General features: G+C 34.8%; 1 long non-coding RNA gene across 3 annotated transcripts in view; it reads left to right on the forward strand.

Moving 5' to 3' along the window:
• Positions 1 to 25716, forward strand: part of LOC107971555 (uncharacterized) — a 53284-nt gene extending 27568 nt beyond the window's left edge. Inside the window, exons 5-6 of one of the 3 annotated variants that reach the window (XR_010158575.1) lie at positions 18912 to 19406; positions 25435 to 25716. This is a non-coding gene — a long non-coding RNA (uncharacterized LOC107971555). Of the gene's footprint in view, positions 1 to 2969; positions 3100 to 18911; positions 19678 to 25434 lie in introns of those variants that run through there. The other 2 variants (XR_010158576.1, XR_001714488.3) reach the window with 2 other exon arrangements.
• Positions 25717 to 27984: the final 2268 nt, after the last annotated feature.

Genomic DNA, 27984 nt, shown 5'->3' on the forward strand with positions numbered 1-27984 from the left:
ATTAACACATAATAGATCACAAACTTAAATGTAAAAAGCAAAATTAAGACTCTTAGAAGAATTGGATAAAGAACATCTTCAGAATGTAGAGTTAGGCAAAGAACTCTTAGATTTTAAACCAAAAGCATGATAGTAACAGGAAAAACTGATACGTTGGAATTCATTGAAATGAAAAATTTTGGTCTGCAAAAAGCTGCCAAGAGGATGAAAAGACAAGCTACCGACCAGGAGAAAGTATTTGAAAACAATATATCTAACAACAAGTATCTAGAATTTATAAAAACTCTCAAACTGAACAATAAAGAAATAAACAATCTGATTAGAAAATGAGCAATCACAGGCAGAGGCATTTCACCAAAAGTCATTTACAAATGGAAAATAAGCACATGAAAAGCTATTCAACATCGTTAGCCTTCAGGGAAATGCAAATGTAAATCACAGTAGATATCACTATACATCTATCAGAATGGCTAAGAGAAAAAAGTGACAACACCAAATGCTGGTGAGGACACAGAGAAACTAGGTCACTCCTAAATTACTTGTAAGAATATAAATGGTTCAATTACTCTAAGAAGCATTTTGAAATTTTTTTAAAAACCTCACATAGAACTACCATATAACCCAGCAATTGTACTCTTGAGCAATTTTCCATAGAAAAAAAAAACTTACATTCATACAAAAACATGTACATGAATGTTTATTAGTTTTATTCAAAATAGTTAAAAACTAGAAAGGACCCAGATGATCTTCAAAGAGTGAATTGTTAAGGAAACTTGGATATCTTTATCATGAAATACTGCTTAGCACCAAAAAGAACAAACTATTGATACACACAATGAGCTCAATGAACCTCCAGAGAATTATGGTGAGTGAAAAACAGTTAATCCCCAAAGGTTTCATACTAAATGATTCCATTTAAAAACTGTTACGGACTGAATATGTTTCTACAAATTTTGTATGCTTAAATCTTAATTCTAGTACCTCAGAATGTGATTATATTTGGACACAAGGTCTTTAAAGAGATAAGTAAGGTAACAGGTCATTAAGGTGGGTCCTAATCTAATATGCCTGGTGTCTTTAAAATAAGAGGTGATTAGGACACACACACACACACACACACACACAGTGGCAAGACTATGTGAAGACACCAGGAGAAGATAGGCATCTAACAGTCAAAGAGAAGCCTTCAGGGAAAAAAAAATCCTGCCAACACCTTGAACTTGGACTTCTAGGCTCTAGAACTATGAGGGCATAAATTTCTCTTGTTTAAGCCACCAAGTCTGTGGTACTTTGTTATGGAAGCCCTAGCCAATGAATACAATAACCATCCTGCAATGAAAAAATTATAGAAATATGGAACATATTAGTGATTGTCAGGGGTTAAGAAACAGAGTGAAAGGGGATTGGGTGTAATTATAAAAAAGCAAAATGAGGGATCTTTGTGATGATGTAAATGTCGTGTATCTTGACTGTTTCAATATTAATATCCCAGTTGAGATATTGTACTATAATTTGCAAGATATTACCATGGTTGGGGGGACTGTTTAAAGGGTACAAAGGCTTGCTTTGTATTATTTCTTACCATTCCATGTGTCTACAATTATCCCAACATAGGAAGAAGTTAAACTAAATATGAGATATTATGTCAATATTCAGGCAGAAGGGATTTAATAGAGACTGTACAGAATAATTGGGAAAGCAAAATTGTAGAATCTTAAATAACTGATTTGACTATTGATTTCTAGGCTATGTCCAATAGAGCTACAAATCTGAGGTCAGAAAATTGCCACCCCCAATTACTCATCAGGCCCTGGATCAAACCAGTCACTATAGTTATCCCCAAATTTCCAGATCCCTACATTTGTGCTAGCCAGCAACCATATCACCAAGAGAATGGGCTCCGTCACATTTGTGACCTTTTAATCTCACACCAGTATAACTAATTTGTGAAAGTTAATTTATATACAATGGTCCAGATTAAGGAAATCTTGAAAGTTAGTTTTTAAATTTCCAAATTCTCCACCTAGAAGGCAGTTGGAATGGAAATTTTTAGAGGAAATACATATTACCAACTACACTAATACTTGTCTTTTAGGGCTGTAGTAAGAATTAAATAAAATGTTTGTGGAAGTGTTTCCTTAACTGCTAGTCAAATGTTAGTTTCACTTCTAATCTTCAGGTCTATGTAGCTTGAAAAATTGCTTCTTCTCCTTTACTCTTAGGTTTCATTAATGGGAAAACTGATGATGAAGGTTGGATGAGAAGCCCTTTGTCAAATCCATACATCTGTATTCAGTAAAATATAGGCTTTCAGCCCTTGGCAGTTTTCCCTTCTCTTTCTATGCTATCAGTTGCATACCCACATTACAACTTGTAACTCTTAAATTCATACTTTTCACTCCAACCTTAAGCTTTGAAATTTCATCTTATATATCAGGTATCTTCAACTAAGATGTTCTAAATTTACTTCATAATTAATTTTCTCCAAATTCAAGACATCTTGGGGATGGGAATTAGGGAGATATTGGTCAAAGGACACAAAATTTAAGTTAGACAGGAGGAATAAATTAATGAAATCTATTGTACAATATGGTGACTATGGTTAATATCAATGTATTGTAGACTTGAAAATTGCTAAGAGAGTAGGTTTTAAGTGTTCTCAGCATAAAAAAATAAGTTGTGAATAGTTCATATGTTAATTAGCTCAAAAAACTCCTACAAATGCAAGACACTTTGAATTCGGGTTATATGTCCAGTTTCATTAAAAAATGATTCAATGATTTGCAGAAATATAGACAGTAAAAGAGGTTAAAAATGAAAGTAAGGAGATTTCAAAAATAGATAATGAACTGAAGCAAGTTTATATTCCTCTCAAGACATCTCAGTTTTGCCTGTCTCCAAAATCTTGGACCAACCAAGTGACCTTGTTACTACTTTCTTCACTTTTTCTCCTAACATCTCTTTCTCAGTCTCTTCCAGGGTGAAGGATGGACTTTGGTGTGGTGTGTTCTCTTTTGTACATGCCTCAGTGAGATGCACAAAGCACAACTTGGTCAGATTCACAGAGGCTCTTGTCTCCTCTAACTCTTCCTGACGCAGGTGAAAATCACCTCATGCAATCTGGTTTACCCAAGTAAAGGCCTGGGTAACAGAACCTAGAAGCCTGGGAAAGATAATATACACTGTAGTGAACCAGAGGTAGACAAAAGAATGAACAATTAATCCCTTTCATTTTCGCTGCCTGTGAAACTGTTCAAGATGGGGTGGGCTTATACATCCTGTCTGAAAAATGAGCCTTATGACCTTGAAACTGGCTGTGTTATATTTTTGAAGCTGTGGCCAGTTGGATAATATATCAATTTGTATTTTCTCTTCTGCTCTGCCATGCCTCACTTTTTCCTTTCCTTTCATTTCCTTTCCTTTTTCCCAGTACTGCATTTCCAAATAAATCCACTCACAATCTTTAATCAGGCTATAAATTTTAAGAAATCTGGACCAAGACAGTTTGCTCCTAGAGCATCCCACAAATGCAGATCTTCAGAGTGAGATTTTATAAATGCAGCTCTTCAGAGTGAGATTTTATTATTGGATTGCTCACCTGTCTGTTGGTAAGTGAGATGACAATAACAAAGTGAAGATGATAATAACTTGACATGCAGTGGTACCACAATTATTAAACACTGGCCTATGGTTAATTGTGAACAAGGCTTGGGGAAATCAAATGGGTACATCATTTGATCACTGTGGAGACAATGATACTTATGAAGATTGTAATTTCAGATGCCTATTTTAATGACATCAGAGATCTTGCAAAATAAAATAATAGGATCGATGCAGCTGCATAAAAGATGCTGTGAAAGCCAGAGATCTTCTGCAGTTTAAACGAGATTCTAATATGCTGCAGCTGCATAGCAGAAAATGCTTAAACTTTACTCCAGATTATAATCATAAGGGTGTCATATCCTCAGTAGATATGAAATCGGAAGCATCTCTGATGTCAATGCCAGGATCATAATAGGAAAATTGATTAGAATGGAAATATTTGAGTAGAAGAGCCAAAGACTATGGAATCTCCAAGTTCCTCTTACCCCTCCTGGCTGGCAGAGGCAGTTCCTTACCACTTATCAGAGCCTCCTTTTTGCCAGTAGACCACACAAAGACCTCATTTGAGGTAGATATCAAATAAAATGTTGCTCTTCTTCTCACTCCACCAACACTTATTGTCTCCAGGCTAACCAGAATCAGGTTTCAGCACATCCCATGTAGGCTGAAAAACAATTCTCTAAATGTCAAAGAAAGAGGAAGCCTGGAAAATATGAACTAGCACACACAGATTGAAATGAATGCTCATGGATCCTGAAGGTGTTATAACAAGAGATGAAAATGTGGAAATTAAATAGAAAAAAATTCATCGACAAGAAGGTATTCACCTATGACTTAGGATTGAAATGTTGGCAAAAATATCTGTAACTGGACATAATTTTCTGGAATCGCTTCTTGAAGCCTGGGTATAACAATCTAGAGCAAATGACATAGAGATGATATAAATTCTTTGACATTGTATTGAAGAAAGTCTCAGATTTTAGTAGATGAGTAAATTCAGAATGAATCTACTCTGTAATAACTAAGAAGAATCAATCTTTCTATCTGTAGGTCCAGTAGGTCCAGAAGATACTTAAAAAAAAAAATTAAGGTGGTAGGGAATGCCTTGACGAGGGAAGCATCTGAACTTTGAGAATTTCAGTGATGACTGACCTCTGCAGTCCAGAGGCAGGAGGAGGGACTGCCACGGAATTAGGGTATTTAATATCAATAGGGATAATGGGATTCCAGGAAGGCATAGCCCGAAGAGCAGAACATAGCTGTGAGAAGCAAGGAAGGTGTAATTACTTCAGGCAATAATGTTTTTTCCTACAGGAGATAAGATGATGGTTAATCAATCATGATGTTCCTAGGAGTTTGACAGATAGGCATCTGGCAAGGATATCCTTCCATTTGTGTAACAAAATGGTCAAGGTCTGGCAAGAAGAAAGTTGACAGTCCTGCAGTGAAAAATTATAGGCTCCCACTCTTTTGAATACTTAAGTCAGTTTAGAGACCAAGGCCCACTGATTGAAAGGAAGCCTACAACACTTGAGGGAGGACCCTACTGTGCCACCACAAGTATTTATGAAAGAAATAGTCCTCCAGTTTCCCCCAAAGTGAGTACAGGCATTTCCCAGGGTAACCACCAAGTGGGAAGAATGGATTACTGAAGTTTTTAAGGATTGCTAGAGACTGTCATGAGCCAAGAAAGATAGAATGGAACCAAACAAATCTTCAAACAAAAGCCAATCAATCAATCCAACAGCAAACAAAAATCCCTCTCAGTTCTGTTGCTAGAATGGAGTTTATGAATAACAGGTGACAAATGGAGTTTTTCAAGTCATTCTGACAGTTGGTCCAGCAGGTCCATGGAAAACCATGGTGTTACTCCGCTTGTCCTTGAATGCATAATTGGAATATATATACCACCATCTGGAAGGATTCTCATATCTTGTATTGGTTAGCTGACTTGAATATGGTAGGAATAGTCAAATAAAAGATCCTAAAATTACTTCCTATATATTCACTGGTCACAGAGAGTAAATTAGGAGCAATATTGCATACTTTGAGTAGTTGCAGAAATTAGCATCACTATTAAAAGAATTGAAGGCAGCTTTGCACAATATCTCATACTTGTAATCCCAACAATTTGGGAGGCCAAGAGGGAAGGATTGCTTGAGGGGAGGAGTTCGAGACCAGCCTGGGCAACACAGTGAGACCCCATCTCTACAAAAATTTTTTTTAAATGCCTGGCATGGTGTCATGTGCCTCTAGTCCCAGCTACCTGGGAGGCTGAGGTGGAAGGATCACTTGAACCTGTAAGTTGAGGCTGCAGTGAGCCATGATCTTGTCACTTCACTCCAGCCTGGGTGATAGAATGAGACCCTGTCTCAAAACGTAAAAAGCATTAAAAGAAAGATGCAAGGTAGTTGGTCTCTACCATGTCTCTATTCAAATTACCGATTTAATATTTGCAAAATTCAGATGGCAGTAATCTACTATATATTATGACCTAGGTCATGCCCCAATCGTAGCTACTGTACTAGATGTGGTAACTTTACTACAGCACATCAACACATATCCTAGTACTTGATATTGTGTTGGCAATTTTGTCCTTCTCTGTCCCTATCAATAGGGAGGATCAAACTATTTATTTTTATATGACATGGGCATTATGTATTCAATTAGCCTCATAATTATATTAACTCCATAGGTCTCCTAACTGTCAGATCAGGATAGAAGTCCAGGTTCCCTACTTGGGAAATATTTTTAGCACTCATTTTAATATCAAAATAAATATTTGTCTTATCTGACTATTACCATTGAATTTGGGTCTTGGTGTTGAATTATCAGTTTATTAATTCTCCAAATCACATTAAACTATAGAAATATGTTGTGAACAATTGGTTATTATCTAATTGGTTATTACAAATACACAGAATAAAGATTAACTTCATAATTGATATTTCATAAATTTGGATGACCTTAGTAATGCCCACGAATATATCCCAAAACAAATAAGAAAATACTTGTACATTTCTCGCTTGTTTTGTGTTTGTATGTTGCCTATGTTGTTCTTTTTCTGAAAGCTGGATTGTCAGTTGTAAACGTGGCACCTCCATAAACCCCTTCTAAGGCTGGGAACTACATTTCCCAGAATCACCTCCCCTGTATGGTTTTGGGTTGGTTTGCCAATCAGAGAAATTCACAACATTTAGAAGCTAGCAGTGAAAAAAAAAGGCCCTTGTTCCTGTGGCAGTCAAATACATGGCTTAACAGACTTCTCTATGAGCTCTCACCGTATGGTCATGGCAGGCAGGCATAATGCCTTCTTGGGCTTCATCACCAAATCTGGCTTCTGGTTGACATCAGTGATTGATTGATTGCTTCTCCAATTCTGTGGTGCTGGCTTACAGACCTTTGTTTTCCCACCTTTTCCCATTTCATAAGTTCTGGTTCCTACATTAAATAACCTATTATCATAATTCTGGTAGTGGCTATATTTTCCTTAGTAAATGATGAGTGATAATAGGGAAGAAAAATAAACATTAAAATTTTGGGATCCATAGAGAAAGTTTAAAGAATAGAAAAATTACTAAAATAAAAGAAAAATCATTTAAAAATTTACAAAATGGAGTGGTTTAATGAAAAATAATGTTTTACCTGGACTGCGAAACCCAGAATAAAGACTGTCTTAAACTTAAGTAATAATGTAGATACAAATATTATTAATAAATACCACCAGGTGGATGTATACCAATGATTTCAATAAAAGATATCATTAAACCAGAGAGAAATTGTTTGTGAAAATGAATAAAGTTTAGAACATACCCTGAGAATATAACATGATAATCATGAAAAAAGAATAACCCTAAAAGACTGAGAGTCTAAAGGTAACTAGAAGAACCCAAGTGTATAACCCCTTGTATTTTTGTATATAAATTACATGGGAGAAATTCCACTATTTACCATAGTCCTAGATACTTTTTTTGCCCTGGCCCTTATCAATTCTTTTTAAAGTTATTTTCTCAAAGAGGAAAAGTTGAAGGCAGCCCTTAAAGAGGGAATCAAGAAAATAACAATTGATTCTGAAGTCAAGGAACTGAAGATGTATAGGTTCACAGATTGGTTGGTCACATATCAATTAATTAATTATACTTTTTATTTAAAATAAGTTTTATACCAAATGTAGGACTAAAGACAAACTATATATGCAGATTATAAAACTCTGAGAGTACATGAAATGTTAAAAGTGCTGTAAATTTGCTAAGCATTACTAGTATCATCTTTGGAACAACTCTTTAGAAGAAAAAAGTGGCATTATTATAAGCAAAAAGTGGATTTTTTATGGCTATTATATATATTAAAATTTTTCTCAAATTGTTTCTTTTTATAATGGTCTATGTTAAGGCCTCATAATTTATTGAAAAGTTCAACTGAGATAACCTCAAAAGTGCTTTAAAATAAATTAAGAAAAATGAAATTAATGCACATTATTTGCATGTAATGGATTTAGAAAAGCCACACTCATATAGTTTTTTATCCATTATAAGTAAATACAGGCCATCAATATTTTGACCAGTGAGCTACACCATACAGCAGTTCCAGGCTCATTTACCCCGGCACCCAACATAGTTCAAATTCCACTTTCCATGGAAACATATTTCAAGTTTTACTCTCCAAGGGAAAACCAACACATTTGAATGTTAACTTCAACCAAGCCAAACCAGAAAATAAATTTGCTTTAGAAAATGCAGTGTTCTTCAAGTCAAACCTATATGACACAGGAATATCCCTGATGTTATAGATTATCTCTGTCATCACTCTACTTACTTAACTAGGAACAGGAAGAGAGGGTTCACTGAAATCACATTTTTACCCATAGAACAGTACAGCATTTTAAATCATATTTCTCAAGGGCCTTTGCAAAGTTATCTTTAGAAGTTGGCAGTCAAGTTAACTTGAACTCACTCAAATGTGAAATGTATTGAATAATTAAGTATCTATTCATTGCTGACAAGAACATTGAGTTTGTATGTACAAAATAAGTGAAAAAATAGACCAGTAGTAGAAAAATAGCCAACTGTAGCAGAGTTCACTTAATGTGTCTCTACTCTTGCTGCGCTAGTTATATTTGTATGTTAACCTCTTGGGGATTACATCTTAATAGAGATGTTAACCTCTACTAAAGAATGTTAAATGTATTGACTCTTTTATTCATTATTTTGTCTCCCCTCAGATACAATTTATAAAAAGTTGATCATTTCAAGACGGTGAAGTTGGTATTGAAATAGGAAATAGAAATCCGGTATTCACTGGATGCATGAAATCACCATACAAATATGCTCAGAATACTATAAAATATTCTGGTCAGAAAGACTGTAGCCAAAGAGACATCAAAAGCAACAGCATCTAGTGCAATTAGTATAAAACAGTACTGAAAATCTATCAATAAAAATTAATGTATCAGCTGTGTAATAAGCAAAGAGGTAGACATTATCCACCTACTGCTCTTATAAATTAATTTTGCAAATTGAAGCAAAACCAACAATTTGTACTGGGAAATTTATTTGTTACTAACAACATGCCACTAGTTCAAGAGTTGCTATATCATGCAAAAAATCCCTATAACTAATCCATCTCTTGTTCAACTCTAGCCTGAAAATGGATGAATGTGTCATGAGCTTCAAAACCCTTCTCTAAGAACTAGGAGCATCCCAAGAAATTATACAGTCTTATTTGGAACAAAATGAAAACTCAGTCCACCTAAGAGTTTCTCAGACATTTGACCTTTGTGTCTGCAGGAAATAAAAAAATTGAAACAGCATTTGTACTCCGTAATTGGTCCAACCTTAATGGAAGGTATTCACTAACTGAGCAGAACACTAAGACAAGCTTTTGGTAAATGGCACATTACTTTATAAAGAGCTCTGCTCAAGGCAATTTATTTGAAACAGGGAGGCTTATTTAAAGCTACCACTTGGAATTGTGTAAAATCAAATCAATTTCATAGTTTCTTTAATTTTATTGACTTTCTTCAGCTTTTATATTTTGTACATTTGAAATAACGAAAACATTTGTGAGACATATCAATTTTAACTCCACTTTAAACTTAACTTTATCCTTTGAGTTTCTTTGTAAATGACGAGTTAATGGGTGCAGCACACCAACATGGCACATGTATACAGATGTAACAAAATTGCACGTTGTGCACATGTACCCTAGAACTTAATTATATATATATATATATATATATGAAAAGGTTTCTTTTCACTCTGAATATAGCAATAGAAATCATTGTACCAGAGAGTACTCTGACAAATTTTCAGCATTTAATGAGAATGTGGGCAGGAAGTCAAATAACTTGTTCTTCCTGTAGGAAGGTAAAGATTGTTATATTATTGGGCACTTGTGTTTACAATGGAAAGGCCAGAATAAAGGAGGCCTCAATATGCTGTGTGGAACAAACTGTGCTAGAAAGAATGGCAGCAAATTTTATGGCAGATTTTGCCACAAGACCTCAATGTGTATTATGTCTTGGAACTAGATCAGCTTTGGAATTCAAACACTTCCTCATTTCCATCTCTAAACATTGGATTATCATTGCCCTGCAACGAATATTCCATTTGCCTTCATTTGTAGTTGCAGGATATTTCCTGGTAATCATTACATTTCTTGTAGCCATAAAATAAGTACCAAATAATATCTGATAAGAACTTTGCTTCATTTTTTTCCTGCTAGAATCAAAATTTAGAGAAGCAAAGCATCAGAATCCATTTCCAAAATTTGATTGGTACCACTCAGTACAAAGACCCATATTCCATTGTAATGTTGATATTTTCATCTGTTTTTGTATCATGTGTATCTGCTTTATCATTTCCCTGCATTCTCAAGTATTAATTTTTAAATGATTTTTAACTTATTACTTCTGAATTAAAACACAATTGTTTTCATTTTGTCTACATGGATTTATGGCTTCATATAGTTGCAATCACAAAATTTTATACTTTTAGTAAGATTATATTCATCCAACAAGGGACTATATCTGGAATATACAAGGAACTCAATGCAACACCAAAAAAAGCAAATAATCCCATTAAAAAGCGGGCAAAGGGTTTCAATAAGCATTGTTCAAAAGAAGACATACAAATGGCCAACAAGTACGTGAAAAAATGATCAGCATCACTAGTCATCAGGGAAATGCAAATCAAAACCACAGTGAGATAGAATTACACCGCAGTTAGAATGGCTATTATCAGAAAAAAAAAATAACAGATTCCGGCAAGAATACAGAGAAAAGGGAACTCTTATGCACTGTTGATGGGAATGTAAATTAACACAACTATTATGGAAAACAGTACATAGATTTCTCAAAAAACTACAAATAAAACTACCATATGATTCAACAATCCCACTACTGGATGTTTATCCAAAGGAAATGAAGTCAGTGCATCAAAGAGCTACAGGCACTCCCATGTTTCTTGCAGCACTATTCATAAAAGCAAAGATATGGAATCTACTTAAGTGTCCATCATCGGATGAATGAATAAAGAAAATGTGGCATATATTTACAAAGGAATACTATTTGGCCATAAAAAGAATGAAATCCAGTGATTTGCAGTAATAGGAATAGAACTGGAGGTCATTGTGTTTAGTGAAATATGCCAGGCACAGAAGACAAATATTGCTTGTTCTCACTCATATGTGAGATCTAAACAAGTTTGTTCCCATGGAGGTAGAGTGTAGAATGACATTTACCTGTGGATAGAAAGGGTGTGGTGATGGGGGGATGAAAAAAGGTAGGAAAATGGATGCAGACATACAGTTAAATAGAAGGAATAAGTTCTAATGTTCAATAGTACAACAGGATAACTATAATTACAACATATTACACATTTCAAAATAGCTAGAAGAGATTTTAAATGTTCCCAACACATAAAAGTGATAAGTGCTCAGGGTGACTGATATCCTAAATACCCTGACTTGATCATTATACATTATATGCATGTAACAAAATATCACATGTACCCCATAAACATGTACAAGTATCATGTATCCATAGAAAAAAGTAAAATTCAAGCTAAAAGGATTATGTGTTAAATATTTTCTATTTTCACATTGCTTTAACAAAAAAGAGTGCACAATGATCCATTGTATTTATATACCTGTATCATAATTTAGTTAACTGTTTCTCTTCTGTGGGACAAACAGGTGGCTTAAAATTTATGCTGCTACATTTAGACTTTCAAGAAATACATATATATTCTCTTCATGCTTTGCTTCTTTTTTCTGATAAATATTTTTAGAATATAGGTCACCAAGAATGAGACTGATTAGTAGTATGAAAATTTTGATAATTTAGATACGTATTTTATCATTAATTCTGATTTTTTGTCATAATTAAACTAATATTTAATATTTTAAACTATAAAATATATACAATATGAAAATAACAAAACATCTAATAAATACCACTGAGAGTTAATTGAATAAATTATAACACTGCCATATTTGATTCATATCTCTGTTTTTCTTTTAAAATAAAATCTTAGAAATGCTAGGGTCAGCTTTCCAACACTTCATATTAAGTTCCACTCTGAAAATGGTACTATCATTCCCAGGCATGCTTTTGTGTTTTACCAGATTTGTATGTATCCATAAATAATATAAAGTACTGTTTAAAGAGTTTAAATATGCATATATTTTAACATATTAGTATCATGTTCTTTCTTCTTTTTTATTTTTAAATAAATTTTTTTGAGTTCTATTCATGTTTTTTTCAGTAGTTATAATTCATCTATTTTAACTATTATGTAGTAGTTTATTGCATGTTTATTTGTCCGTTTTCATAGAGTATTTCATAGCATGTTTACCCATTTTCATGCATATGTCTTTTTGATTTTTACTCTATTACAAACTAATTTGGTAATGATCTTGTTTCTGTTTGTAAGCTTGTGCATTTGTACAAGAGGTTCTTCATGATTCATACTTAATGTAATTGCTTGGTTCCTTTTTACCCATGATCTCCCTTGGTGTTATTGGATCTAGTACACCTTGCCAATTGAGATAATATGAAATTGTATTCCATTTTAGTTTTAATTACATTTCCATGATTACTGCTGAGGTTTAGCATCTTTTTGAGTATTACGGAATTTAGTTTACTCCTACGTGCATTACATTTTCATAATTTTGCCCAGTTTTCCTTGGGTTGTTTTTATTTTCTTACTGATTCCAAAGGTATCTGTAAATTATTGAAATGAATTATTTTAGTATTGTGCTTTTCAGCTTTTCTTTTCACTTTAATTGTGCATTACATCATATAAAAGTTTTCATTTTAATGTAATCTTAGTTGTAAATCTTTTTAAATTTGGTTTGTTTTTCCTGTTATTTTTTTAAAAATTATTTCTCTCCCCTAACATCTAACAAATATTTTTCACTTCTGTTTTTTCTATAAATTTTCAATTTTGCTTTTCACACTTATGAAATTACTTGGTAATTATTCAGTTACTAATTAACCTTGTTACTTGGTCAATTTTGCCAACATTTTGAGTTATTTTAAAATAAAATAAAATATTTTGGGGTCTTTAATCTCTATTTTAAAGTTTCTATTTAATTACCTCTTGCTCTTTAACTTTGTTTTATTTGTTTATCTTCTTTACCTTCTCTATTTTCTTCTAATTTCTTGAGTTGGAAAACTTCAAGAAATATTCAATATTTATTTTTTTCTGATGTAAGCATTTCATGCCAGTTTTGTGAAACTATTGCTTTATACACATTTAACAAGTTTGGACACATTGTATTTTCATTGTTATTAGTTCAAAATGTATTTTAATCTTTATTATTAATATAACTCCTTATTTGGTCTGTGAATTTTTTGGAAGATTATACCTGATTATATTTTAACCCAAATACATTGGGAAGTGTGTGTTAACTTTCTATTAATTTCTAACTTTTAAATATAACTAAACTTTGATTACTTCTTTGTGACCCAAGAGAGTGATGTCACCAAAATGGTGGAGTTGGGTCTTGTGTGGTGGCTCACACCTGTAATGCCAGCACTTTGGGAGGCTGAGGCTGGCAGATCACTTGAGGCCAGGAGTTCGAGACCACCCTGGCCAACATGGCAAAACTCTGTCTCTACTAAAAATTAAAAAAAAAAAATTAGCTGGCCCATCGTGGTGCACGCCTGTAATCCCATCTACTTGAGAAGCTGAGGCACGAGAATCGCTTGATCACGGGAAGCAGAGGTTAAAGTGAGCTAAGATCGCACCACTGCACTCCAGCCAGAGTGACAGAGCGAGACTGTGTCTCAAACCAACAATGACAACAACAACAACAACAACAACAACAAAATGGTGAAGTAGAAGTAATCTGCTTTCACCCTCCCCACAGAAAACAAAACAAAACAAAATCCTGTCCAGTGCCAAAATTATCACCACCAGTACTCCAGAACTCAAAACTGAGGCTGTGATAATCCTTGAGCCACAGGGAAGTAAACTGCATGGGGAGGGTAGAAGAAATGGACTTTTCCATGTGCTACATGCTTCCTCCAAACTATCAGGCACTTCACAGAAAAGTTCTCCTGCAGTCACTGTCTCTGGAAAATGTGATGGGTTTCCCCATCATCTTGGGTTCCTACACAGAAAAGCTGTTTTTTCTTCAACCCACTTAAAGCAACTTGAGTGCCTTTAGGGAGAGGAACCCCTAAAAGGCTGCTGGAAATAGACAGTGGAGGTGGGGTTAGCAGTCCCAGTGCACAAAACATGGGCACTGCTCTCCAGCTCAGACAAAGGAGATGCCAAATCAAAGAGGTAGTGCAACACTTGGCATGAACCCCTAACCAGCCTCTCTACACAGCCAGGGAATCCCCTTTGGGTTCCTCCCCCCGACCCCAATTCAGGACAAATGGCACATCAAACTTTTGTAAAAGCTGAGGCAAACTTGAAATTAGGGCACCATGTAGTGCCAAGAAGGAGGCAGCAAATTAGGAATAAGGGAAATCAACAGTCAAACTGCATAGATACTCTAAACATACATAGACTAGAAAGGCCAAACTAACCCAGACAGGAAAGCTGGGAATACATAACTAATCCTTCAGTGCAAAGACATAAACAACATGTGTCCATTAGAAACAGGTGTCCATTAGAAACAACAGCAAGCAAGGAATTATGACCTTCCCAAATGGACAAAGCCAGGAGCCAGTGACCAACCCAATGAGACAGCAATATAAGAACTCTTAGATCAATAATTCAAAATAACAGTTTTGAGGAAACTCAGCAAACTCCAAGATAAAGCACAAAAGCAATTTATCAGAAAAATTTAACAAAGAGGTTGAAATAATTAAAACAAACAAACAGAATCTTGGAAATGAGGAAAACATTGGCTGAAATGAAAAACTCATCAAAAGGTCTCAAAACAGCAGAATTGATCAAAAATAATCAGTGAGATTGAAGATAGGCTATTTGACAACATACAGAGGAGAAAAAAAAAGAAAGAAAAGGAAGGAAGAATGCCTATGAGATATAGAAAATAATCCCAGAAGAGCAAATCTGAGTCATTGTCTTTCAAGAGTGAGGTGAGAAAGAACAAGGAGTAGAAAGCTTATTCAAAGAAATAGTAACAAAAATCTTTCTAAACCTACAGAATGATATACATATCCAGGTACAGGCAGGTCAGAGATCACCAAACAGATGCAACCCAAACAAAGCCACCCCTAGGCATATAATTCTATGTGATCCAGTTTCTTGAATATTTCTTATGATATGTCATGTAACCTATCACTTGGGAAAGTTTTCCAAGTGTTACACATACATAGTAGTCAGCAATGCTATTTAACAAGTGTTTCTAGATCTTCTCAGTTGTGATGAAGCTTATATTGCCTGTATCCCCTGTCTCTATAATGACTGTGACACAATGCTTAATTGCACTGGCATGTAGCAGTAGCATGAAATATATTTTCACTAACCCAGTGAGAGTTTGGGTGTTTTTGTAACTGCAGGATTATCAGCCAATGCTAATGTGGTGGATGTGGGGTGATATTAGAGTCCTAGTGGTGAGAAAGGTGACAATCCATGTTACACATGAGCAACACTTATGAAGCTGTTATGTGCTATAACTTGCTTAAACATGTATCTAATAAACTTGTAGCACTACAAGAAGTATTTGAAAATACAAACAATATTGGCACATATTGATTGGTATTGGCTGTGCTTACCTAGCTATTATGAAAGAGACCCAAAGAATACCTGCTTTTAAAAAGTATGTTTTATCTCATCATTTGGTATAGGGTTCTATACTACTGAGTCAGATGAACTTATTACTTGTTTTTGAAATTTTCTGTATCCTTACTAACTTCTGTCTAGTGGATCATTTAAAACTCCATCACTATGGAGTAAATATTTCTTGAAAAGTATGTAAAAAGTATCCAGCATAAACATGGAACAAATGAAATGTAATTAAAATTACAAACTTCGGTCAATCAAAAGAAAGACACCATTAAAAGAGTGAAAAGGCAAGTCAGAGAGTGAGAGAAGATATTTGCAGTACAAAGAAAAAACACACAAATATTGTCGCAAATCAATCAGAAACAAAAGTCAAACCAAAGAAAAAAATGTAAACGATCTTTTACATCCCCAATGATATCCAAATAATCAATGCACATTTAAAAAGGTCCTTAAAGATATTAGTCATTAGGGAAATGCTAATCAAAACCATGGTAGCATACCTACTATACCCTAAAAATGTTAAAATGAAAGAGATGAAAAATAGTCTCACATACTGCTGCTTGCAGTGTGAATTTGTACTTCTTTGCAAGACTGTTTTTGCTGGATCAACTAAAGCTCAAAATATGTGTAATCCTATGAACTTTGTGCTAAACTAGGGAATTATTAAACAGCCATGGAAATTTATAGTGACTCACATAGAAACTCATTTAAAAATTCACTTTTTTTTTTTCAAATTTTACCCCTTTATTTTTTGCTGTGATTGGCAAAATGATTGATTTAGTAGTAGAAGTTAATTTTTGGTCCACTCTTATTGATTTCAACTCTTCCTCCTCACTTTTACCTTTGAGATGGCTAGTGCTGCATGTGCCTCTCTTTAATGTGTTCCATTAAAGCTTTATGTACAAAAATAGGCAATGGGTTATGTTTGGCTTGTGGGCCATAATTTTCTGAACATTAGTTTAAAAGGTTATCCTTCCCAAAGCTGTATGCTGGGATTTTAACACATGACTCAGGGAAACACTATAACTCAATGTCAAAGGTGCACTTTAATGGCGACAATTTCAGGTTCATTGGAAGAACTGTTGTTAGTAATATATTTTTAAGCCATTCAGCATCCAGCAAATTGGATTATTAAACAGATACAGATGCCAATGAAAATACGGCATGAAAAAACAGTTTATATTTACTATAAGCACCATATAAAAGTCTAACACTGACTGAAGTTCAAAAAAAGCAACTCAAAAAGAATAATAATTTATATTAATCTTTCCAAATATTGTCAGCTGATGATTGTGGTAGTTGGGAAACTTTAACAATAACAGAAAGTATGTAGTGATCAGATATTAGAGTTTGCTAAATTATTTGGATTCCCATTTTTAAAAAGTCTCATTAATTTTGCAAAATGATTGTCCAAGTTGTATGAGTGGAGAAATTATCTTCCCTAAAATATCCACATGGAAATCAATATATAAGCCATATGTCTCAGTTAGATAGAGGAACACAAAAATAAGTTTCTGTTAACTAACTTTAATGAATAATTGCAATTTTCTTTCCAACAAAGGAGCAATTCTTTCTCAGTTAATGTTTTTGTATCTGTGGCTATATGTAGACTGTAAAATTACATTTATTTTTGCAATTCTCGCTTGAATAGATGTTTTATCTTTGGAACTTGTCAGAAAACCATGGGTTTTCAAATAAGACTAAAGCTATTTTATTAAAAAGTTGTATGATAAATTTGAAGACTCTTCTGCAAAGGACAGATCCATGGTTTCAGATCATTTTTGGAAAAAAAAAATCAGTTAACCAGTATTTTCTGCTATACTGTCATTTGTAATTCTTTAAGTTTCTTTGTGCATGTAGCATTGTAGCTGAGATATATTTGGCCATTGTAGCAACATTCTTCTCTTCACTAAACCCAGGTAACTTAATAAGTTTCTTGAAACTACATAGAAGAATTGAAAGTATTATTACAACAACATTTAGAACATCTAAAAAAAGGCATATTCAAAGATTTCAGTGGTCACTTAGCAGGAAATTTTCATTTATTTTGCCAGTATGATTCTATGAGCTTTTATAATACCAGGCAGGTCAGGATATCAGGTAATGTTTCAAGTCATTTCACAATGCTTTTAAAACTGTACGTTTAGTCTTGAAATTACTATAATCCTGACTTTTATTTTTCCTTAATAATTCATACCTTCATTTATTCAACAAACACATTCTCAACCTACTACATGTTAATATTTGGGAAATCAGGGATGAACAAGTTAGATGAATTTTCTGCTCTTATAAAATGAGCATTCTGGTTGTCAGAAACAAACATTAAACAAGCATAGAAATAAACCTGATAAGTTTAGAATATGATAAATACCATAAGAAAAATGGGCACATGACATTAAAGAATGTGACAGTTACTGAACCCAGTAGTACCTAACAAATGAGGGACCCAAAGATTCATTTGCAAAGGAAAAGTGCAAACATGAAGTAGTATGTCAAAATTTCCTAAAAAATAAGAATTTTCTAAGGAATTATGGCTATTTTATGACAACAATAATCTGATGGAGAATATAAAATATTTCAAGAATTTAAACTCACAATAAAATAATTTACATGCGGCATTATTCACAATAGCAAAGACTTGGAACCAACCCAAATGTCCAACAATGATAGACTGGATTAAGAAAATGTGGCACATATACACCATGGAATACTATGCAGCCATAAAAAATGATGAGTTCATATCCTTTGTAGGGACATGGATGAAATTGGAAACCATCATTCTCAGTAAACTATCGCAAGAACAAAAAACCAAACACCGCATATTCTCACTCATAGGTGGGAATTGAACAATGAGATCACATGGACACAGGAAGGGGAATATCATACTCTGGGGACTGTGGTGGGGAGGGGGGAGGGGGGAGGGATAGCATTGGGAGATATACCTAATGCTAGATGACGAGTTAGTGGGTGCAGCGCACCAGCATGGCACATGTATACATATGTAACTAACCTGCACAATGTGCACATGTACCCTAAAACTTAAAGTATAATAAAAAAATAAAAAATAAAAAAATAATTTACACTTTTCCTTTATTTTTTAAGGTTCCTCTAATCTGATGGGACACTCCTGCAATGATGCTTCAGCTGTATTTTAACCTCAAGAAACCCTAAGATCCCTCACTCCTATGCTGCTGTCAACGGGAGGCTAAGAAGCACAGAGAAATAGGCCATACAAAGTCTACCTCTCTGAACACTCTGGTTTGTTGAGATGACAGATGGTTAAGTCTCTCTCTGACATCAAGAGATAGAGCCAAAGTTATCATGGAATTGTTTCTTTTGGAATGTCAAGTTTATGTGCACCGTATCACTCTTCTGAAATGGACTCAAGATTCAGGGTCTCATCTCACTTTTGATTTAACTACACTCATATTCATCCATGTGTGAAAAATGGTGATCACACTAGAAAGCTTGTTCTTACTGTTTCCTTGCATATCTGAATACCTGCATCACATTCAAATCTAACTCACTGCCTTAATTTAATAGCTGAAAGAAACACTGAACAAGTCACACTCCTGCAAGGGCATGGAACACAGAATGGCAAGTATATCCACTAGGATTGTATTTTTCTACAAGAAATAGCCTGGCAAATGGTGGCCTAAATTACTAATCAGTTTATTTTATTTTTCTACATAAGTTAGCAAACCATGATTGGTCTTAAGGAGCCATCAAAATCCAATTTCCTTCAAGCTTTCTGCCTAGCCTTCCTTCACATATAGCTTCCATTCTCCAGTTTCCCCCTGTGAACCTGGTAAAAAGAGATTTCAAAGTTCAAGCCCGAAATATAAATAATTATTCAGGAATATCTTAACCAATTTATTGCATGTATAGTTTGTAGTTTTATAAATGCACAGCTTTGGGAGGCCGAGGCGGGTGGATCACGAGGTCAGGAGATCGAGACCATCCTGGCTAACACGGTGAAACCCCATCTCTACTAAAAATACAAAAAATTAATTAGCCATGCGTGGTGGCGGGTGCCTGTAGTCCCAGCTACTCAGGAGGCTGAGGCAGGAGAATGGCATGAACCCGGGAGGCGGAGCTTGCAGCGAGTCGAGATCGCGCCACTGCACTCCAGCCTGGGCGACAGAGCGAGACTCTGTCTCAAAAAAAAAATAAAATAAAAGCACAGAAGTATTATGCGATGAAATTCCATGAAAATGTATCTTTCAGTAATTATAAAGTAAAATACCTGTGATAAGAAAGCATGTACCATGGATGAATTGGCAGTGTATCTTTTATTCATACTTCTTAATAACGGGCATTTTCTTTGGTGTGTGTATGTGTATGTATATATCTCCTATCTTGTGCTTATGTAGTCTTGATTAATTATTCAAGGCATCACAGAAAACAGTAGATACTTTTGTTTGGAATTGAAGAATTGCTTTGCAATTCATATAAAGCATGTAGGTACCAGGAGTTTAAGTAACAAATATAAAAAGATTATCTGGAGCAATTCTCAAAGCCTTTACTATGTGAATGCACATGCAGAATTTCCAAGACGATATTACAGTATTCAGCATTTTCCATGATCCATATTTCACCATGAACATTTTTTCTGACAGATTCTCTTACTGAGATACCTTGGAACATGGTTTGAATAATATTGCTGTAACTTCTTTCATGTCAGGAAGCTCTGATGTATTTTTTAATATTTTATACACTGTACTATTTAACAAAGGAAAATATATTATTTGTTTTACCAATGTCATTTTCCTCGACAACTGCTACAAATTGGAACTTAAGTTAGAAAGCTACTTTATAATATATTTGTATTAATCTAGAAGGCTTAACTATACCTAGATTATACAGTAGTTGCTCAATAAATGCCCATTGAATAGAATCATAAACTAACTTCATTTCCAGACTGCACAAAAGAGTCAATCTAGTAATGATTGGTGGAGGTGGGGCAGGATAGGGTCATTGCTAGGGCTCTTACACACACATCATACTATGTATCACTTTTCTATATTTATCACTCCATTAAGTCTGTTCAAAATCAACCTTCCTATCTAAAATTACCAAGAATTCAAATTGAATTCCTTAGATGCATAGTGATCCAATTGCTTGCTCTATTTGATTCACACACAGGCAACAATCTGTTTTCTTTCCAAATTGTATTTGTTGTCATTATTTTAATCTAGCATTTTGCTTCATGTTATTGGAATACTCTGAATTACATAGGAGGTTTATACAATAACAAACAGTTAAAGAAACAAGTCAAAGTATCACTCTCCCCAGGTGAACATCCATTTTAGCCATGTGTCTATTTCTTTTGAACCCAAATTTTAGACAGTGAAATCTGTGGTTTATTCTTTTAACAGTTGCCATAGACTTGCGGAAATGCCTGCTACATACATGCGTGTTGAACAATGAACTTCATAACTGACATATTTATCAGAGAATCAGGATGAGAGAAGGTGATCACTTAAAAAGAAAAGCCTAGTTTGTATAAGATGGATGTTGATCACGTGCTCTCCAGCATCATAATTACATTTGTTCTGTTCAATTAGGGTTGGGGACTAGACAGAAAATATTTTGTAAAAGGAAATACCCACCTTCTTTGAAGCACTATTAAACATAAATTCTTTCCAAAAGTATTTTTAAAAATTACAGAGAAAATACAAAATTGTAAGTGATTCATTTTTTATTATTATAAAAAGACACACTTAGGCCAGTAGTAAAATTGTTGAGTTTCTTTCTCCTAATAGTTAATTCACCATATAAAATATTTAGTTTATTCACAGCAGCTTGTTATGGGATTCTAATTGCCTATTTTTCCAGAAATGGTGAACAATCTTTCATTTAAAACAGGGAGCAGAATAGATTAAACATGAAGGGAAAATATACAGGCAGTGAGGCCCTCAACTTCTTCAGCACTGTTTTGTTCTGTCCTCTTTCTCTCTCCCTCTCCCTCCTTCTGTGTATTTCTATTCCTTCTATCCCACACTTTTCGTTCAGAACTGCTCATTTTTCATTTTATAAATGACAAGGGCCATTCCAGCCTTATTAAGTGGAAACTTGACCGATAGCATTGAAAAGGTCACCTGTAATTCAGGCTACAAGTGATAAAAATTTAGGGGTTAAGATCAACATAGACTGGGAGGAAAATTAAAAAAATAGAGATAAAGATTTATAGGCATGAGGCTATTCAAGAAGACCTAGTGCTGCCAGTCGGTCAGAAATCAAATTGATGACCAGAAAATAAGATCAGATTAAGAAATATGAGGTTGGTAGGGCCTCCTGAGGCACAGTCAGGGGACACTGAAATGTATTTTTAGTGGATTATGAAGGGTCTGGGAATGGATAACTCTGAAATCCTTTTACAGTACATCACAATGTGTCACATGTTCCTTGAGAAACTCAATTACCAAACATCCCAGACAACATGAGTGGCTCTAGTTGAAGTGAGAAAAGCTTTAAAAGTGACATGAAATGTTAAATTGGCTTTAGGGTTCAGAAAAGTATTTTATGTAGGTATACACCCTGATTTTCTCCAGCATAGAAAGCTTATATTTATAGAAAAGTACATATTACCTGTGGAAAAAAATTAAGTAGACTTTAAAGAAATATTTAAGGATTATTCTGAGCCTTTAACATGACCAGACATACATTTTTATTTAGAATTATTTAAAGTCTGTCTATTTTATTCTTCCTCAGCTTTAATTCACCTGGGAGAGGGGCTTAGGAGCTAATTGAAAGTAAACAATTACAAAAAGTGTATGTTTTGAAGAATTGTTTTATGAAGTGGGGGGCGGGGAGAGTTTTTCTTAAGGGAAAGAACAAGATAGAATTATTGAAATAAATATTAGAAGAAAGACATGAATTCATTGTATGAGCAATAATGTACTGGAATAAATGCATCAAACACTTTTTCTTCAAGCATAATTGCCTGGGAATAATAGTAGATAACATTTAAATTCAAATTTTATTTTGTGAAGGATAACATTTAAATTAAAAATTTTTTTGTGAAAGCAACTATCTTAACTCTCTGTGCTAACGACAGCTCTATGATAGAAGGAACTTTGTTTATTATGCTTACTATGCAGATGCAGAAACACAGAAAGGAAGAGGATTAGCAATTTTCCCAGATCTGAGTTGAGCTGAGATTTGAGTCAAGGCAATGTTGCTTCTGGGGCTGTAACAACTAGATTTTATTGTCTCCTGAACAGATACTACCTTTTCTTACTTAATAAGAATAGACCTTGGAGGTCTGGACCTGGACATGAACGTACACTTTTCTAAAGAAGATATACACATGGCCAACAAGCATGTGAAAAAAAGCTCAATATCACTGATCATTAGAGAAATGCAAATGAAAATCACAATGAGAGACCATCTCACACCAGTCAGAATGGCTATTATTAAAAACTCAAAAAATAACAGATGCTGGCGAGGTTGCAGAGAAAAGGGAACACTTATACACTGTTGGTGGGAGTATAAATTAGTTCAACTATTGTGTAAAGCAATATGTCAATTCCTCAAAGAGCTAAAAAAGAACTACCATTGGACCCAGCAATCCCATTACTGGGTATATACTCAGAGGAATATAAATCACTCTACTATAAACACACACGCATGCAAGTTTTCATTGTAGCACTATTTACAATAGCAAAGACATGGAATCAACCTAAATGCTCATCAATGACAGATCGGATAAAGAAAATATGGTACGTATACACCATGCAATACTGTGCAGCCATAAAAAAGAATGAGATATTTTGTGGGAACATGGATGGAGCTGGAGACCATCATCCTTTGCAAACTAACAAAGGAACAGAAAAGCAAATAGTGCATGTTTTCACTTATAAGTGGGAACTAAATGATGAGAATTTATGAACACAAAGTAACAACAGACACTGCGGCCTACTTGAGGGTGGAAGGTAGGAGGAGGGAGAGGATCAGAAAAAATAACTGTTGGGTAATTGGCTTATGTATTAGTCCCTTCTCATACTGCTATAAAGACATGCCTCAGACTGGGTAATTTACAGAGAAAAGAGGTTTAATTGACTCACACTTCTGCAGGCTGTACGTGTACAGGAGGCATGGCTGGGGAGACCTCAGGAATCTTACAATCATGGCAGAAGGGCTAGGGGAAGCAAGCAAGTCTTCACGTGGCAGCAGGAGAAAGAGAGAGCGAAACAAAGGGGAAAGTGCTACACACTTTCAAACAACCAGATCTCATGAGAACTCACTATCACAAGAACAACAAGGGGAAACTGTCCGCATGATCCAATCACCTCCCACCAGGTCCCTCCCCCAACACTGAGGATTACAATTCAACATGAAATTTATGGGGGGGACAAAGAGTCAAACGGTATCAGCTTAGTACCTGGGTGAGGAAATAATCTGTACAACAAAACCTCATGACAAACATTTACCTATATAACAAACCTGCACACGTACCTAAAATCTAAAGTAAGAGTTAAAAAAAATTATACAGGAGTATACTTAGAAGGCATAGTTTCTGAATTCTAAATCATTATTCATAAAAATTTTACCCAATATTTTTCGTTGCATATTTCCTATAAAAAATAATAGATCAAAGACTACTAATTGTAAAAAGAAAAAAAAAGCAAGCTGCTAATATTTATTGTGCCTTTACTCTTTGTCAGGCCTTATTAAACGCTTTACCTTTGTTACACTGTTTAACTCTCCAAATAACTCTAAAATGTAGTTACAGTTATTGTTTCTGAGAAAGGATGGAACTGAGGCTCTATAAGGTCAAATCACTATAGACTACTGGTCTAGGCCAGTAGTTCTATTTTTAACACGTTTATGAAACACTTTGAAAAGTTATTAAAAGAGTTCCCTGGTTTCAGCACCAGAAGATCTAATTCAGCCCAAGAATTTGCTGATGCTTCTGGTCAGAGGACCACACTTTGAAAACTACTGCTCTCCTAATGGTGTTAGCAATTGTCTGAATCCTGAGACTTTATCCAACATATGAACACACAAAACATGATGTTCATTCAGTAGATATTGATTGATGCTGAATCCAAACCTCATCAAACTAAATTATTCATGTACCATGATAGACAGGAATCCTAAAGGCATTTTTATAAAAGACATTTGCCTCTAATCCTTAAGGACAGACACTTAAGTAGCACATTTTGGTACATAGAAATTAGATTTCAGTACTAAACTCTACTCACTTTTCTCAAAGCTATTAAATCAGCAAATAGTTGGTATCAAGCATCATTGTAAATGAATTAAAATTGTTGTTTTAAATAATAAACTTTAAAAGTGAGAGATTTAATAGATTCCCAAATTGATAAAACCAATTAGTGCCAGATTCTACCACACCCTATTTTCAGTTTCCTTGAATGAGTAGTATGTCAACAACTCCCCTTGGTCCTCCAATATAATTTCTCCCCAGATTTCATTTAGGTACATGACTACTGATAATTAGCAATGGAATTTAAATTCCTCAGGAGCTCTTGCATCTAGGCATGGGACGAAGGCTAAGTTCTAGTCAATGGGATGTAAGCAGAAATGATGTGCGTAACATCAAGAATCAGTTTTTCAGAGAGATAATTTGCGTTTCTTTTCTCCTTCTTGTCTTTGATAGCATCTTCAACCTTTCTGGACTACAGCACCTGCCAACTGACCCCCACATCATGGCTCCAACGCTGGCTTCATCACATATCTTCTCTCTCAGTCCCTTTGGCTCTCAGGGTGCAATTGCTTAACAAAATTGCTGATCTAGGTGCCTCAGCATTGTTTCTTTGTCACAGTCTCTGTATTATCTTATTCTGAGCCATTCTTTTCCTGCAAAGATCCTAACTGAATGAGATAACTACTTCATAAGCTATTTGTAAGGTTTAAATAAATTAATGCATATTTAATACATGAAGCTGTGCCTAGTTTATAGTAATTACTCAAAAATGTTACTTATTTCTCCATCCAAAACATACAAACAATAGTATATCCTTCATGAGGACTTCTTGTGGACTAAAAAGGCAGTATCTTTAAAGTGTTTTGCAGTCTCTGACAAAACCACACTATTACCCTTACTCAAGGTTTTAATTGATTGTATGTACACAAGGTTAGTCTATATGAGCTTTGGAAAGATGGGAAATTCAAAGTAGAACAGTGAAGGAAGGAAAGTGTATGTTCCACTAATAAAATATATATTAGTTCCTGTAATCAGATCGTGAGTGACAATGGAATCCAGTGGACCTATTTTGCCCTCAGACAGATGGCTGAGAAATTGCTGGTGTGGCAAGCAAGCAACTCTGACTGCAAAATGGCAGACTCATTTGCTTGGGGGGCAGGAATGAGGGATGGTTCACATGGGAAGCACAAAGTTACCCTTGATGAAAGTTCAGAGAAGAAAGAAATCATCAAACTTACTCTAATTACCAAAAGGTGATGACATTAGCAGAAGAATTCAAGTTTGAAATAGTACTTTTGGTAGAGAGGACTGATTTCTAAGAAAGCCCATACTCATGATACAAAGGCAGTTGGTGGGCCCCAAAGCAGAATAGCTGCCTCAGGTGGGCAAGTGGCTAAAGTTCACCAAGCACTGTGTCCCAAAACTCACATACACGCTATACCTACCTGCATCCCATGATGCCAGGAGAGCCACATTTCTGTGGCAAGGGACAGTGAACAGAGAAGAGCCAACATGGGAACGAGAAACAGAGTTATAAACAAAAAGCAAGAGAGGAACTCTCAGGGTAACAGAATCAGTCACTCTTGAATATGTGACAGAGTAGAAGGTAATTACCTCTTATATCTGGATATTGAAATTCCAATTCTAGCCTCTGGACCATACTTCTTTGAAGGTTAGAAATATCAGTAGCTCAGTTGGATCTCAGATTGGAGCTGCTATGTGTTGAATTGCACCCCTCCAAAATTCACATGTTGAAGCCCTAACTCCCAGTATCTCAAAATGTGACCTTATTCAGAGGCAGGGTATTTACAGAGATAAGCAAGTTAAAATGAGACCATTGGGGTGGGCTTTAAACCAATAAAAAGGGGAAATTTGGAGACAGATTCACACAAAGAGACAATGCATGTGAAGAGAGAGGCAGAGATTGAAGTGATGCTTCTACTAGCCCAGGAACACAAAGATTGCCAGGAAACCTCCAGAAGCTAGATGAGAGGCAGGGAACAGATTCTTCCAAAGGACCCAATCCTGCTGACACCTTGATTGCTTAATTCTAGCCTCCAGAACTGTGAGACAATAAATTTATGTTGTATGCCACCCAGTTTGTGGCACATTGTTTCAGCAACCCTAGAAAACTAATACAGAAGTTGACAAGATCCCTGTATTAGTTAAGATTTTTTTAAAAATAAATGATGAAAACAAAACAAAATCCCTTTTATGAACTTAACTCTAAATGTGAAATGTGTAGGATCAGTAAATGAAACTCTCAGGAGTGTACATGTTCTGAGCATATGTTGATTCAGGTAGTTAAATGATACTATCAGGAGTTTAACTCTAACTCTGGCTCTCGTTGCTACTTCTTGCTTCTGGGTTGGTTTTTTACCCTGGCGAGCTCTCTTCAAATGAAAATAAGATGGGACTTAACAATTCCAGCTTTAAGAAAGCTGCAACCAGCAATTAAAGAAAGTTAAACTACCTCTTCTTTCTCAGGTTCATAGCAACATAGGTTTTACTTCCCGTATTACCAGCGTTACTTAATTATTGCCAGTTATTTCAAACAGCTGGAAACAACTTGGAAAGCTGCTTAACTAGAGAGGTAAGTGGGTAAGAATAGTTGAAGAATTGATAATTTATTCAGTGCGATTTCTCTCTTTTCTATATTGTTCTCTGTTATGGTGGAGACAAATATGGATATTTTTATTTGAGCATGAAAATCAAGAAGAAAAAGAAATAAAGAAATAACAGGTAAGATATAAATTATGAATTTTTTTCTTAACCTTTTTTAAGGTGTAATGGTATTTCCAAAAGTATCTCTTCCTGAAAAGAGGAAGATTTTATTGTTTAAAACATTTTGTAGAGAGGTTAGAAATCCTAGATTTCACCACTAAAACAACAGAAAAATAATTTAACATTTTGGGAACCCAACTATTCGTGTGTTAAAAAAAAAATAGTTGCATTGTCTGAGCAGGGACATGGATGGAGCTAGAGGGCATTATCCTTAGCAAA

Source organism: Pan troglodytes, chromosome 6 (assembly GCF_028858775.2).
Source record: "Pan troglodytes isolate AG18354 chromosome 6, NHGRI_mPanTro3-v2.0_pri, whole genome shotgun sequence".
Lineage (NCBI taxonomy): Eukaryota > Metazoa > Chordata > Mammalia > Primates > Hominidae > Pan > Pan troglodytes.